This window comes from Zonotrichia albicollis, chromosome 7 (genome assembly GCF_047830755.1).
Source record: "Zonotrichia albicollis isolate bZonAlb1 chromosome 7, bZonAlb1.hap1, whole genome shotgun sequence".
In the NCBI taxonomy this organism is placed as follows: domain Eukaryota; kingdom Metazoa; phylum Chordata; class Aves; order Passeriformes; family Passerellidae; genus Zonotrichia; species Zonotrichia albicollis.
In genome coordinates this window covers 44828152-44842239 of record NC_133825.1, presented here as the reverse complement: position 1 = coordinate 44842239, position 14088 = coordinate 44828152, and the positions used below count along the sequence as shown (strand labels likewise).

Below are 14088 nucleotides of genomic sequence, written 5' to 3'. Positions count from 1 at the left end.
CTTCTTTTCCTAGTCTCCAAGACAGTGAGGATCAGCTTTAAGACCACTTGAAGTCAATGGAGAGATTTTGATCCATGTTAAAGGGCTTTGAGACAGAGCCATAAAAACCAGCTGAAACAACTGCTGGCATTTCAGGAAAATCACAGCTGAATTTGGCAGAATGTAATTAATTACTGAAATTCAATATTTTCTTGCACAATACTTGGCTCCTCACAGAAGCAAGAACATTTCTAATATTTCTATACCCCAGTGCAAGGCACATTTTAAAAGTCATTGCCATGAACAAGAAGAATGTCTTTCATTATGTTTAAAATTGAGTGTGATTGGTTTCTATCCCCATCAGAGGATAATGAAAACATCCAGAGCCTAATTATTATAATTCAGAAATATTCACTGTCATATTCCTCTTTCAATATGTTCTGTCTTGTGGATGTGAGTTGTGTGGAGTGGGGAAGATCAAGACCAACTTCCTGACTTTGGAGATGGAAAATTTCTGTCTTCTCTAGCTGAACAAACCACCTGCAAATACAGTTCCCTATTTGATAAGGTATTTAGCTCATCAAACCACAAATATTTCCAGAAAAGGTTCCCTGTTGCCCAAAACTCTGAGCAGTCAGCAGATTGACAGGATATCTGTTTGATAATCTCTCCAACAAGCATGAAAAAGCTGTAACAACTTCAAGTCCCTGACAAATTGTTGTGTAGTGGATTTAGCAACAGGGTTGGCTGAAGGACAGCACATGAGAGGAGCAGCAAATCTGGCTTGTGGTTTGCAAAATACAGAGCTGTAAAACACTTTGGACAGCTGCCTCCTTCTGGTTTGCAAAATACAGAGCAGTAAAATGCTTTGGAGAGCTGCCTCCCTCTCTGGTAAATCCCAGTGACTCAGTAAATCTTTACTGACTCAGCCAGCAATGTTTTGAGACTTATGTAGAATATAACAATCTTCTCCCAAAAGTTTTCTTTTCTTCACTTTTACATTTGTATTCTTGCAGTTGCATGAGTTTCATTTAAAAAAATGGCTTTACTGTTCACCATCATGATGCTTGTCTGCTGAACCCAGGATAATAAAACCATTTGTATTTTCTGTTTTAATGAGACAGAAAAGGAGGAAAGGGAGGAAAACTGCTGTGATTTTATATCTCCCTAGACATCTACTTTTATCTTTTAATTTTTTACTTTAGAGCAGACCCAGAATGATGCTTTTTATTTAATCTGTTGCCAAGTATTGAATGAATCATAGTTTCCCCTTATTGATCTGTTGTAATCTTATAAAATGAATAGTCCTTCCTTCTCAGAGTGAAAAATTAATTAGTATGAGGGAAGGAAGCAGGATATGAAACCTTATTGCTAGAGCACCTTCCTGCCTGTGCTGTGGCCTTGCAGGTGCTGCTCCTGCCCCTTGAGGTCCAGCTCTAACACCTCTATTTTCACCTTTGGGCTTGTTTACCTTGTCCCAAAGCACAGTGAACTGGGAGATGAGCTTTGTCAGGATCCAAAACAAATGGAAATCATGTTGTCCCCAAAAGGGGGGTGACCTCAGGCTGGGATCAGAGTCAGGCTGTGCCCAGGGTGGGGAAAGGCAATGTCAGTGTCTATCGTGAGAGCCTCTGTGCTGTTAGCTGTTTGTATTTCTGTGCCAGCTTCCCTCTGCACCAGGCCAGCTTCTAACATGTGTTTTGTGGAGAAAAGAAAAAACCTCACAACTTTATAAAAGTTGTAAATCTCGGTATGTTTATTTACGGCGCCGGACACATGCGGAGAAAACTCTCCTCAAAAAGGCATGCGTACCTCTGAGAACTTCAGGTCTCTTTTTATCCCCCTCTCAGATACATATGCATACAGTTTCACAATAGGTTCATACATATTCATTTTTATGGGTTTCTTGTGACTTTTACCACTAGTTCCTTTTTATCAGAAAGAATTCCGAGGTCAGGCTGACGTGCCCTTACAGCAATCCCTGTCTCTCTCTATCATCTCCCTTCTCCTCCCCTTTATCTCTGTCCTTCGCTGAAGTAACTTCACTGAGCTTAGGCCTTGCAGTCTGGCTAAATAACTACGATTTCTAACCACAGACTCAACTCAAAAATGTACCTTTCACCTAAATTAAAATGGATTTCTATCCTGGAAAATTTTCACTTTGCTTCACATGCTAGAGGAAACAAAGTGCTGTGTAGAGCATGGCTGCAGATGAGAAAATTTCTTCTTACCATGTGTCTGACACACCACAGCAAGCAAGGTGTCTAATTAAAATCCTGCTTGAACTTTGATCTCCTGTTCCTGCTCTCTTACCAGATATGAGTGTTGGAAAGAATGTTTTTACCAGTACTTTGCAGTGTAATTAGTGCTTTCCTGACCTGCTTTTCATGTGTACCACATCTCACTCTCAGTCCAGCAGAGAATTACTGTCTTTCCTGAGAATGCAGAAATCTGGATTGGTTCATTGTTTCACTGAAAAAAATCACAAAGAATAATTTCACGTTGTCCTTAATGCAGTGTAATCTTGGTTCAGTCTGACCTTTTTATTATCTTACACCTTCCTCAACCTGTTTACCAACATTTCAACCTCCTCACTGAAAGTGAGGAATTGTGCAACTGCTGAGGAAAGGCAATGAATATTGACAAACACTTGGAATGACAGATCTGCTTCAAAGAGGAACTGGAACTGGTTTGCAGGCTCTGAGAACAGTGTGGGCTGGCAGAGCACATCCTACTCTCACTTTAGGCTATCATGTCAAATTCCCAGCTACTGAAATCTTATCACAAGGTGGTGGCTTGGAAAACACGAGACAAACTTTTCTCTCATCAAAGAGCAAACGTTCTGTTTGCTTTATGTTCTTTCCTCCTCAAAGCTATGAAGAAATACGTTTGACTATTGAAGTGTGCATTTGTGAAGCAGCTTAAAAGGAATTATGGAAGAAAACAGAACAAAAAAATAAGGGTTAAGAAAATAACAGGGGAAATCAGAGGGAAGCAAGTAAAACAAATCCAGGATGGATGTGCAAGGATCTCCCTTTCTACTCACCTTCTTCATAACAAACTGGCTGGGCATTGCAGGAATGGGGTAAAATACACCTGGAGAAACACCACACACACAAAAATGCTACTGGGACATCAGGGCATCAGAGCATGCTACAGCTCCTGCAGAAAGAAACACCACTCTGTGTGTGCCTGTTTGCTAATGAACAGGCAAAATTAACAAAGAACACAAGGGTTAATACAGGGTGGAGAAATATAAATAGGAAAGCAGCATGGAAGAGAGAATAAGAGGTTTGGTTCCATGCTGGTTGTGAGTCAGGATCTGCCCTAAACATGCTGAACTGGAAGCTGAGGAGTCTGAACAGGATATACAGAGATTTAGGTCTGTTTAAAAATTAAATCAAGCAAGAGTAATGTAAGGTCTGTGAGGTGGATGTGTTCTGTGGTGCTGTTACAAGTCACTTTTACATTTCAAGGAAACATGATGCCAGTGCACATTAATGCACAGGGAAAAAAAAAAGAGCAGAGAGCTCAGTGCTTGAAAAGTGCCACTTGACAGGAGTGACATGGTGAACAGTTTAAAAGCTTCTGAGTGGTTCTTGGAACCAGGAGCCCCATGCAACAAAGACACAGAAATTCCGTAAATATTTTATTCCAGAACATCTTGTTCTTCTACTGACGTTAATAAATATATGGAAAATGCACTTATTAAAGGTTAGGTTATTCTGAGAAAGCGTTCTTTGCAAATGTCATCCAGCCCCGTTGCATTTCCAATTTGGGTGGAAGGTTTTTGCGTCGTTTCGGCAGCAGCATAAAAATACAGATGATTCATATATAAAGAGTTATTTAAGAAAAATGCAGATGGCGTTTTAGACAGGAAAAGGTATTTTGATTATTTGCAATTCTAGGGAAAATTGAGTTGAAAAATCAGCGCCAAACAAAGGGGTTGGAATTACATTTAAGGTTTGTGGCTTCACTTGGAAAAAAAAGATTTCATCTGATGAAATATTAAAAGCTCAGAAGTTCCTAACAAAATTAAACTATGAAGCAGTTGATTCATATCCATTAATGAGAACCATTACAGTTTATTGCTTGACTTTTCTCTCCCTCTTTTTGTCTCTTGAATCTTTTAAAGAAAACTTTGAACATGGTGCATTGAGATCAATTGATTAAATCTGATTGTCCTTTTGCTCCATTGGTTGCCAGTGGAAACTGAGCACATTTTAAAAGAACCTCCACTCACTCTTTGCAGTCTGTCTGACAAAGGCCAGCAGTGCTGATATACATTCAGAAGCAAAATTGGCCAGCTGTTGTCATTTTGCTGATGAACAATTTCCCTATTACACTTCCTTCTGTCATAATCTTGGAAAACACCAGGTTATTCCAGCCAGATTTTAAGTTGCCAGGGGGATTTATTTTGTAATTGTCCCACAAATTAGAAACCCAGATTGTGGGGTAGACCCAGGTGCTTTGCAAATGATGTATGAAAATGGATTGCAGTTGAAACAATCAAGGATTTTCACAACTTTTCCTTTGAAATCTTGTCATAGCAGCCAAATACTGACAAAACAAATATTTTCCCAAATCCTCTGTATTCTTTACTTTGTTTCAAAATGATTAGAATAATTCTTTAAGCCCTGAATTATTTGCCATTGCAGATGGGGTTCTGCACGAGACAGCCTTGATTCAAGTTGAATTCCTGTGTAACCCTGTGTTCAGCTCCCAGAGTCAAAAATTAACAAGTTTGAGAACTGGAGGAGGAACAGGAGGACAACCAGTAGTAAATCTGCTCTGGCCTCCTGTGGCACTCCCCTAATGCCACTGTGGCTTTCCTTTTTAACTTGTGTAAGGCAGGACACCCAGAACCACCAAAGCCCATCCATTGTTTCAGATCTCATTGCTGAGCCTTCCCCCCTGCTGGAGGACAGGACCATGTTATCATTGAATTGTCACCAGGATTATTCAATTGCAAGCTGGTGAGGTTCCTCTTGAAGCTGTTGAATTTGAACCAGAGCCTCTGGAAGAAGGACATAAACAGAAATTGTAAACGTTCTTAATATTTAGCTGAATCTATTTATTGAAGGGGGCTCAATTAACAGAAATTGTACATGTTCTTAATATTTAGCTGAATCTATTTATTGAAGGGGGCTTAATTAATTAGCATGGGAAAGTACCTCAGATTCCTCTTTAAGTCCTAAATTTAAACTGGCAGGGAGTAGACTGGAAGAAAATTTCAGATTTGAGTGGCTTTCATCTTGGTCAGAATACAAATTTTTATGGACTACAGATACTTTGTGCTACAATTTCTGTTTAGGTGAGAGCCAGATTTCTGGCATCATTGCTCTGAAAAATGTCAACAAGCACTTTTTATCCTCTAGCAGTCTAAAGCCCTCCCCAAGGTCACTCCTTGACATGTTAGTTGGACTTACTTGGAAGAAAATTTGATTAAGTCTCTTTTCTGAAATAAAACTATCAGTCAACGATTAGGGGACAGCTGGGCTTTTTGCTGCTTGTGTTTGCCTCCTGGCACTGGGCACTGCAAACCCCAGTGTGGCCCAGCTGCTGCTTTAGTGTGGTCTGGGCAGCATTGCCACCTTCTGAGAAGAGCTGCAGTCTGGACAGGATGAATCCGTTTAATTTCAGAATTTACTGTGCTCCTTGATTGAAAATACAATTTAAAAAAAAAAATTATTTTATTTTTTGTAGCTGGCTATATGGCATTTCCTCTTCTTACCTGGCATTGCTGGTGTGATTTTCTTGCTCCTTTCAGAGGCTTGCAGTGACCTGTTTGAGGTGTGGGCTCATGATGGGAGGGATCTGCTCACCAGGGAAGCACTTGGCAGCGGTCTGAGGGTTCAGCCATTGATCTGCAGGCACAGAACTGCAGGCAGGAGATCAGATGGTCAGCCCACCCGGCTCTGCTGACCTCAGCAGGGCTCTGTCAGGCTGCCCCAGGCAGTGGCTGGCCCAGGGTTTGGCCACCAGGAGCATGGAGCAGGTGCTCCCAGAGGAGCAGAGTCATTATCCCGGTGGCGCCGTGGATCTGCAGGCATGGCAGCCCCAGGGATTATCAAAGTTAATTCAGGAACATGAACTCAGAGATCAAACTCAGTGTCCCAGCTCCTGCCTCAGCATGATTCACTCCTTACGGGCATTAGATCTGTTTATACGGATGGGCACAATGTACTGATGGCCGTCACCTTGAGGGGAGGCTGCCAGGAGGGTGAGGAGGTGTAGCTGTGAGGATGAAGGAGCCACTTCCCTCCATCTCCCCTTTTCTGGTGTTACAGAGTCCTTTCTTTTATAACACTGAAAAAAGTGTCAGGAGAAATGGGAAAAGGAGAGGATGTTCGACTCTGATCCTTTGTTCCATGAGACCATCTAACAAAACCCAGTTGGAAACCCCTGGCTGAGGGCTCAAACCCCATCAGGAGAACACTTGGGCTTTTATTTGGATTACTGCATTGAGGAGATCCTAGTCATCACAGAATCTCAAAGATCATCTCATTTCACCCCCTGCCATGGGCAGAGACACCTTCCACTATCCCAATTTGCTCCAAGCCCCATCCAGCCTTGTCTGGAACACTTCCAGGGATGGGGCATCCTCAGCTTCCCTGGGCTGCCTGTCCCAGTGCCTCACTGCTCTCTGAGCAAAAAAATTCCTCCCAACATCTCATCTAAATCTCTCCTCTTTTAGCTAAAAAACACTTCCCCTTTCCCTATGGTTACCCGACCATGAGAAAAGTAATTTCCCTTCATTTATGTAACTTCTTCCTGTTTATGTTATTTCAGCTCTGAGCAGCAGCAACTCCTACACGTTTTATGTCTTTCAAGTCTGCTTTGTGAGTAGCAGATTCACAAGACTGGAGGGTTTCTTGAGAACGTGGGGAGGAGAGAAATTACTTGTGAATTTCAATTGAATTTAGGAAACAGATTCTGCCAGAGGGGAAGAGAAGGAGAAGGAATGTTAAAAACCTGCTTTTCCTCAGTATTTTGAAAAAGCTTCACTCCAAAGTTGTGCACATAGGTAATTTTCGTGTTGCTGTGTTTTTTTTTCTCAAAAAGCAATCTTGGCTTTTCATACTGACATGTTATATTTTGATGTTGGATGAAAAGCTAAAGTAACCCCAGATGGGCAAAACATGGCCCAAAATGAAATTTTTGTAGATTCTTTTTTGTTTTACTCCAATCAAACCCCTCTTTTTTTCTTTTTTTTTCTTCTTTTTTCTTTTTGTTTTTTCTTATGAAGTTCATCCTAGGCAGTTTTTAGGAGATTTTTTTTATTTCCAGCCTCAAAACTGACTCTGGACCCCTTCGTGAAGGTTCAGGTCCTGGGATTTGAGCAGGTATGCAACAGACAGAAAGCAAAAATTATTTTTTAATATTAATAAAAAGAATTGCACATGTTTTATGTTACAGAGCTTTTATTTTGGCTAACTATGGATTTAAGGCTTTCACACAGTTCTAACTCCCCTCTGGGATGGCATTCAAGAAATAAATTCAATGGGTTGGAAAAATCACATTTTTTTTAACAACTGGTGTTGAAACAAAACAAAAACCAAACTGGAGTGCTAAACTGAACTTGGCACATAATTTTCATTGCTGTTTCAGATATGTTGCATTTAAAATAATGGTACAGCAGTGTAGGTCAGATACACAGTGTGCTGTCAGCAGCAGGAGCATTTTCATGATCATCCCTCAGAGTGGGAGCAGATCCCTTATTTAGCTCATATGGAGCTGGAATTCTTGCCTTCCCTCACCTGAAAATAAAATTTGCATCATTCCTCTGCTGTGTGGCAATTTCTCTTTATGCTGGGAAGAGTTACAGATGGAGCAGAAGCAGAGGCACAGGGAGAAGAGACAGTCTGGTAGGAGAATTGTGTCTTAATTCTGTGTACTGCTGCCTGATTAAAAAGCATGAGGAGTGAGGCTTGCCTTTAGCAAGTACAATGAACACACTCAGTGCTCTTGGATTCCTTCTGTCTAGCTTTTAAACGTGTCAATATTTGGTCCAACAGCAGCATTTTGTTTAGGAAATGCTCAGATGCTGTCCCTGTAGTTTAAATTAATCTCACTCCTGGGTTTTTGTTGTCATAGATCCGTTTATTCCAATCTGAAATTCATGTCCCTGTAACCCAGGGATGTAGGATGTGGCTCATGAGCATCTCTGCCCATGGCTTTAAAGAGAAGTAAAAGTTCTTTAGCAAGATGCGCAATCAAGTCCCAGGCAAGGAAGAAGGGCATGTGCATCAGACAGCAATGCAGGGTTTAACTCTTAATGCATCAATTTATCCTCTCCTCACTTCCACAGGAGTGCATTTTCCTCAGGAAAGAGGAGCTTTCTCTGCATAATTGGATGCTGTCTATGCCACAAGCAGCCTCAGTCATAACTTAAAGCCTGTAAACCATTAGTGAGGAGCAGAATTTCTTCCAGAAAGTCAACCAGCCCTTAAATCTTATTTAGGAAGACTTTGAGCAACAAAACACCCATATTCTCAGAAAATTTCTCCAATGTCCAATAAACTCCATACCTGATGTTTTGTGCCTTATTTTTAGCTTCAATTTATCCAGCTCCAGCTTTGGCCTTCAGCTCTCATTATGCTTTTTGCTGATTAATAGTCCTTCCATTACCAGATGTTCCCATCATGTCTGCATGAATTAGAACATCCTCACCTTTTAACCTCCCCTTGCATGCACTTACATTGAGGTCCCTTGAGGCTTTCCTGATAACAGTGAGTTCTAGGAAAAGCAACTACAGAGTATTTTGTTTTCTGGCATTTTTTAGAGGGTGTGGAGAAACTGAGAGAGAGCAAATAGCCCCACAAATATCCAGCACCCAGCAATGGTGCTATAAATGTTGGTACAAACCTATAGGTACAAACCTATCCCTTTCAACTCTTATAAAAAAAAATTCATTTTATGATACAACTGCATAAACCTTTCCCCAGAGATGGTGTGATAACCGCTAACTCTCTCAAGTATATGTCATCTACATCTGAGCTCACTTTCTGCAATATATTGCTTTTGTGTATATTCTGTTTTTTTTAATCCAAGTGCCATATGCCATTAAATGCTTAACAAAACCTTATATACATTAACACCCATTTCTTCATCAACCACATTTGTAACTCATGAAAAACATCAGATGTATTTGCGTGTGAATGCTCATAACTGTAAATATTTCTGTTCAAGATGGGATGATTAGAAAAGCCAGACTCAAGGGCTTCTGTACAAAGCAGAAATAATGTGTTACAAAGAGTTAACATGCCTTCTTGGAAAATACTCCCAGGCCTTGTGATTGCATTGGATCTACATTTGCATAACAATCACCTTGTCTAACTGCTTTCCAATAATTTGTGTAGATGAAAGGGTAATTTTCATTTCAGTGTTCTCCATTTGATTTAATTTCTATGGACGTCAATAGGACTATATTTTTTAAGTGCAAATGGTTTTCAGTGTAATCACTTCCTCTTTTTATTTACTTTTCTGTTTGTTTTTTTTTTTTTTTTTTAATTTTTATTCAAGGACACTTTAAATCCTTAGTGACATTTTTGAGGAAATGAACGTCTTTTTATACCTGATTGTACTCATTAAATCTGATTGTTACACAGGGCAGCCAGGGCTTAAAGAAATAATGATGACAGGGTAATGTGTAAAGTATTAGAAAAATAAATCATCCAGTGCAATCATTGCATTTCAGATCAAACTGTTCAAAGGACTTCTATTGATTGTTCAAGGCTGCATATTGGTAAATCTGGTTCCTCCCTTATGGGACAAGACTTTTTCAATGGGACATTGCTGTGTGCCCTTTGATGTCTGACTGGAGGTTGCCCCACCAACCTTTGTGAAGGCCCCTTTGTGTGATCAAAGGTGGGTGCAGAGCCCAGCATGGCTCAGTGTGGCCATGACCTGTGGGAGGACAGAAATTCTGCATGGCTGATAGTTCCCTCTGCAATTACAACCAGTTCTTGCTGTCCTGCACAGCCTTGGAGAAGACAATGCCTTGGAGAAAAAAAGAAATATTTGTTGTCTGACAAAAGGGTCTGAAAAACCTTCCTAGATGTGTTCCTCTTATTTCTGGATGCTGATGAGCTGGGAGGAGAGGGGGAGAAAGAAGAATTAGAAATTATTTTGTGTCATGCACACACAAAAAAGGTTTTCCTGTTTCTTAGTTGTCTCATAAACAGGCAGAACTTTACTCCCTGCAGATGTAGTCGCTCTGTAATACCTCTACTTTTCAGAATGCTTCCTCTGGGAAGATCATATTTATTTACCTATACAGTGATTTAGTCACGTGGAACCAGATGAATATTGCTGTGGCCTCGCTGAATCTCTGCTGCAAACAGCATCGAGCCTGTGCTGAATCCTTAACACAGCCCTCATCTCCTTCTCCATTCCCAGGTGTGGAGAGGGAAACAAGCAGAGTGTCAATAAGCTCAGCCAAGAGGCAGAATCACTCTGCTCACAGCTGGGAATTGTGCATTAAAGGCTCTTTCTCCATCACCAATAATTGCCACATGTATGGCTAAAGCAAGCACTTACCAGAGGGATTGACAACGGGGCCGGTTGTTAGGAGACGGCTGGAATTCTGTGCCCTTGGAGCTTTGTAGGAAAAGATAATTTCTGAGCATGAGTCATGTGGATCTGGCTGCCAGTTGCTGAAAAATACGTGTGCATGTGGGATGTTGCAAAAATTAGCTGGACCCATTGGGTAGGGATAGGATACATGCAGGGAGAAGATAAATATGTGAACACTGAAATGTGGGCAGTGGGGGCAAAAAATCTGGTTAAATAAGCTCTTCATGGGAGCCAGTGAGCTGTTAATAGAATCTTCTGAATTTCAGTCTGGAGACCTCTACCAGAACTGTGAGCACTGTGGATTTTTGTGGCTTTGCATACACCCACATGTTTTCTGCACAAGGGATGGTGTCAGGGTCATGGTCTGTCCCCCTCCAGCCCCTCTGGAGTGAGTCAGAGATGCAGTGCTTTGAGAACAGCCTGTGAACCAGCCCCACTTATTAATAATTTTGTTTTTCACACTGTTATTTTTCAATGAGATCAGTTGCCCAGCCCAGCTCACTGGACAGCTGCCCAAACACTTCCAGCAGGTGACCTGAGGGGCAGGAATATTGCTGGAACTGGGAGCTCCATCAGCTGGATCTGCTATTAGGGGAATTCTGCATTTCCAAGGAAAACAACTTCTGAGCTCTAATGGCAGCTGTGACATTACAACTGGTTGGATGGTTAGCTCAGCACAGGCTTTTGGAAATTTGGGTCTGGACATGATCATAATGTCAAAAGAAAAAGTTCTTCCCTGCTTCTAACATAGCTGAGCACAGGACCAGAACTGGGAGGCATTGAAGGATGGGGATGTTCGACACCAAGTTGGATGGTCAGGTGGAAGGTGTTCCTGGTTCCTGCCCAAGGCAGGGGGTTGGAACAAGCTGATCTTTAAGTCCCTTTCAACAAAAACCATTATTCCACTGTTCCATCAAGCTGTACACTTGTCATGCAGTCACCATGAGCTGGCAGGGGGATTAAAAGTAAAAAAAGAAGGTGATTTTCAAAGATTTGGAATTCAAGTGCTGAGTCAGTCAAATTCCTCTCCACTGACGGGTCGGGAAGGTCAGAATGTGTAACCTTTAGCAAAGCACACATATTTGAAAGGTCAGATGCTGTTTGGGTGGGTTTATGAGAGGATCTGGAGCGCTGGCTTCCCAAGCAAAGTCACTCCTGTACATCCTCAGGATAAAGAACTAATAGATCCTTGTTCTTTTAGTACTTCAGAACAGAAGTACTGTGATTAATGGTTGCAGGGGTAAGTGCCTGTATGTTTAAAAGACCTTACAAGACAGCTTTCTCTATTGAGGTTCAAGCAAAGTTATAATAAGGACAACACAGGAATTTCTGACTCCTAATGCTGCTCTCCTCAATTGGCCTCAATCTGATGTTTTAATAGACTGATATCACAAATAAATCCTGGAGATGTTGGAGAATGTATTTTAAGACAGTTATATTCAGGCTTTTGCAGCATGATTATTATTCTGGAAACAGTTTGAGAGACTCATCATTGCAGTATTAACTTTCCAGTCATCCAGTAAATAAAATAATCCTAATGCTGTTATGAATAGTTTTAAATTACAAATTAGTTTAAATTCCAATGAATTGCCTAATTTGGAAGCAGTGGCTCTGCTGGGAAATGTGTGAATCTCATGTAGATAGCACTTGAACAAAAAGGTCAATGATGCAGTTTATTACTTGAAAAAGGAAGAAATTTTTAAAACTTATTTTGTGTTTTCCCAGTAGTATTTACTGCTATTAAAACTAACCAGGCTAACTAAATCAATATTGTTTCCAGATCATATGCCTGGAGTTCTCAAAAATATTAAGTTTCTTTTCATCTGAGATTTAGCAACTGATCTTTAAAAGATGAATAATAGATACAAGATGCTCTTAATTACTGAACCATGACTTAATAAATTTACTGGAGAAAAAATGATGAGTGATCACTTTATGAAGAAATGAACACTGACATTGATTTTGGATGAGATTCCTGGTAATTTATTGCAGGGCTAACATTGGTGGGTAAATTTCCAGCTCAACACGGTTTCAGAGCTGCCTTCTACTGGTTTTTGCAGAGGGAGAGAAATCACATGTCAGAAATGCTGAGCTTATTCCCATCTTTGGTATCTTAATGATCAGAAGGAGCTCTGACTCCCTGGTTAATGTGTTTATTCTGTGGCATTCAGCTGCTTTGGAGAACTCTCTGCAGCAACCTGAGATTGAAAATGTTTACAAGAATTTCACCTGGAAGGACCCCAGCAGCAGAGTGTGAGACTCCTACAGGAATTTACAGTAAGAATTTTCAAAGTGAAAAAAGGCAAGATTTGTAGGTTAGCATGAGTGAACAAATGATCAAAGCTTCTGAGGGTCTCTTGAGTTACTGGTTTTCTGTTTTTTTCTTAAGCATCAGAAGCTTACTGCTTCAGGCAGAATGAATTAACTAATGAAGGCAGGAGAAAATTGCTGAGGAAGGGATGGAGAACAAAAACTTGTTAAAATTTCACTACTAGATATCTGTTTTTCATGTTATATCTGTTATGCTGATCAATTTTCAACATCAAAACATTATTTTTTTCTAATTCTGCAGAAATGCCTGATATGTAGGTCTATACACTCCTGTTTGGGAGTTCAAATTGCATCTTTGACAGTGCTCAAGAATAATTGTTTTTTTGGCTTTTTCTGTTGGTGAAAGAAGGCAGGAATTTAGAGACTAAGCCTACCAAAAAAGTGCCAAATTTTAATTGCATGGCTTTGGTTTTAAGCCTGTTGCCTAGTGGATAACTTTGTGTAGCAAACAAACTATGTGTTAGGTCTTGAGGAAGCAGGAACCAGGAAACAAACCATAAAGTCATCAATCGGGTGGTCAGCTTAAAACCCAAAGTTGCAAAGTGAAAACATGGCAAGTTTTTGGTAGTTTTTTTTTGGATATGGATGAATAAAACCCAGAGAAATCTGTGGGAGAAAACCCCATGGAACAAATCACTCTGGATTAAACCATTGCCTTAGAGGAACATGGAATGTTGATCACTGGAAGGTTTTTCACAGGGAAGACATCAACATATGCTTTTTCTCTTCTCCTTTTTCTTCTCCCAAAAGTCACTACCAGAGATGGGCTGCTGGAGTAGATACATCAATCTAGTGCTGCAATTCTTCTACTACAAAATTAAAATTAATTTAATCACAAACTTAGTTTGTGACTCCAAAAATCACAACATTATTAAAGGGGAAAGAACAGGAAGATTTGGTCAGTGGTGGCTTGTCATTACCTTGCCACACCTCATTTGATAGTCACAATTTGCCTCTTCAAGCTGCTGTTATGGGACTATTTCTCTCCTCCCACATTAAAATCTTTGAAGTCTCATTTATATACCTGAATCATATTCCTAATGAGACATGAGCTCAAATTATGAAAGTATTGAAAGCATGTGTGAGTCATACTTTATATATGGCATATGAATAATAATTTATATATTCCATTAACTGCATTACTCTTCATGATCCTTCTCTTAGACCTTTTTTTGACTCACCACTGTGCCTCTTTGCCAC

General features: G+C 40.3%; 1 protein-coding gene across 1 annotated transcript in view; it reads left to right on the top strand.

Moving 5' to 3' along the window:
• Positions 1–7718: 7718 nt before the first annotated feature.
• The window catches only part of PRLHR (prolactin releasing hormone receptor), a 30704-nt gene continuing 24334 nt past the window's right edge, over positions 7719–14088 (top strand). The window contains exon 1 of the mRNA XM_014269077.3: positions 7719–7847. The gene's annotated coding sequence lies outside the window, so the exon portion shown is untranslated. The remainder of the gene's footprint in view (positions 7848–14088) is intronic.